Source organism: Penaeus japonicus, unplaced genomic scaffold (genome assembly GCF_977035675.1).
Source record: "Penaeus japonicus unplaced genomic scaffold, GWHDUDI00000001_assembly GWHDUDI00000008, whole genome shotgun sequence".
Classification (NCBI taxonomy): Eukaryota; Metazoa; Arthropoda; class Malacostraca; order Decapoda; family Penaeidae; genus Penaeus; species Penaeus japonicus.
Genome location: NW_028234410.1, coordinates 40,263,761 through 40,266,260, shown reverse-complemented (window position 1 = coordinate 40,266,260; position 2,500 = coordinate 40,263,761).

Sequence of the window (2,500 nt, the reverse complement as noted above, 5' to 3'; positions counted from 1 at the left end):
TCCGCACACAACCCCCCCATGCGAGCATTTACCTTACCATGCCTATCAAGGCAACCTGCACGCTGTCATGTTCGACTTTCACCCACCAAATCCCTAAACACGCATAAACAATTAGATAACAAAATGTGTTACCTGTATAATTGATGATATGCATATATGTGATCTGGATCCCAGGACTTTATTTAAGGCAACAGGCCCTACCAAAAGCACATGGCCTTCATCAATTACATGGGTTAATTTGATGACAATTAATAGCGGAAACCATTTTGGCCGCTTTAGAAAATAATAGGAAATCCATCTGTAAGGCAGGGAGAATGATGGCGATGTTAATCACCATATTAACATTCTTAATCTGATAGTCTTCCTTCTTAACGTTACCTGATCATGATTTCTCGATGGTTAATATCGTATTATTCTTTCGCCACTAAACAATGATTATCTTTTCCCGAACGAGGCTGAAGGACAAGGCCGCCGAACTGTAGCTGAAACACAAACAGCAAGATTCTCTGATGGGAGACACAATCACGTTTAGGTTCTGAATGAGAAAACTCTCCTTAACAGTCTTATAATTGTAGAGAAGAAAGAGCAAGTCATTGTGCGTGTCTCTGTTTTACAATATTTATGTGTGTGTCAGGCACACTGTATATGTTTTCCCGCTCCGGGATTTAAACATAACGAGACCATCCCAGCTCCTCGCCGCGCCGAGTAGTTTATACACTAAACATTCACTGTTACTTACGAAAAGATCTCAATGTTTGTTGAGATCAGAGAATATACACATTAAAGCATGGACGAATTTTAAGCCCAGTACACGTACACACGATCAGGCGACCTGAGTGGCTATTGACCTGGTAAACGGGCTGTTGGAACACACTCCAGTGAACCCTCGGATGAAGGGAACATGTTGCACGAAAACATTGCCGGGTGAACTTGCAAGAAGATATGACCTTTAATATAAGGTGATTAGAGTGAGGCAAGGATAATCTGTGTCCATTCCTACAGAAACCACCAAGAGCATCGAGAAGGAATTTTCTAGAAATATACATCCGGATAAAAAAGTAATTTCTGTAAACCTCCGGACGCTTTTAATAAACGGCCAAATTGTGTCTCTACCTCCCCGGCCGTCCAATCTCATAATCCCGTCTTGCTCTTCTGTTCATCAAAAGCAAACCTCATCTTCCGATCTCTGGGTTCTCTTGTTCGACGAGGCGAAACATTCTTCGCAAAGTATTCGACTGTGTTTTCTTATGATCTGCATGTTATCATATAATCTTGTAAGAGAACCTGAAGACACGGCGAATCAACCCAATTAAAACACTCATTTAGAGGAGCAGCCATTGCCACAACACGCTAAGCGTTGTCCGGAGGATTTATTTAAACCTCAAGACGCACGGACTCCTCCAAGCACGCACGCAGGTACATAATCAAACAATTTGCCTTCATCAGCACCCCCCACCCCCCTACCCCCCTCGCCTCCGCCTGCGACATCCGCTCGAGTCGGAGGCTCGACGGCGAATACGCGAGACCTGCGCTGTCCTCTGACCATATCTTTTGTCATGCTTGTTGATCTGTTTTTCTTTTATTTATTTTTTCACTTTTTTTAAACCAACATATGTATTTCTCTCTCGCTCATTTCGTTTTTTTTTTCTCTCCGCATCTTTTATCCATTTTTCCACGCATGCCCTTTTTCGTTTGCATCTTTATGTGATAAGTAGTGTTTTGAAGGGTTCGCTCTGTGCAAATGCCTACGTCGTTTATTTTCTGCAATATCATTCCCTCCACGTTTTTTCCTAATTCTATTATTATCACAAACTGCATCAATTTACATTTTTATAATCTTTCTTCCCTGCCCATGTTCCTTTTTTTCAATTCCTTTCTTTCTTTCTTTACTCTGAATTTTATCACTTGTACCTTCCTACTTCTTGTTCTTTCCTTTTGTTTAAAATCTTCTTCCGTTTTCTGCTTCGTTCTTTTACCTCTTGACATTATCATCACCGTCATTATTTTAACTACAATTTGTCATTATCAATATCTATATTACTATTATCACTGTTATTATCCATATTATTGCTATTATCATTAATATTATCATCATTATTATCACTGCTGCCATTGTAATTATCATTATTCTTATCATCATTATCTTCAGTACTTATCATCTTTATCATTTTCCCCATCATTATTATTGTTATCATCATCATGACCATTATCATTATCATTATTATCATCATAGCTATCATTACAATAGCAATTATTATCATTATTATTGTTGTTACCATCATCAGTATTAATATGACAATCATTATTATCATCATCATTATTATTATTATTGTTGTTATTGTTATTGTTATCGTTATCATTATCATCATCAATATCACTGTCATCACCATGACATCATCATAATTATCACCATCATCATCATTATCATTGGTTGATATCAATTGCTATCAATATCATCATCCTGATCATTTCTGTTTACCATTATCAACTTATACTTATT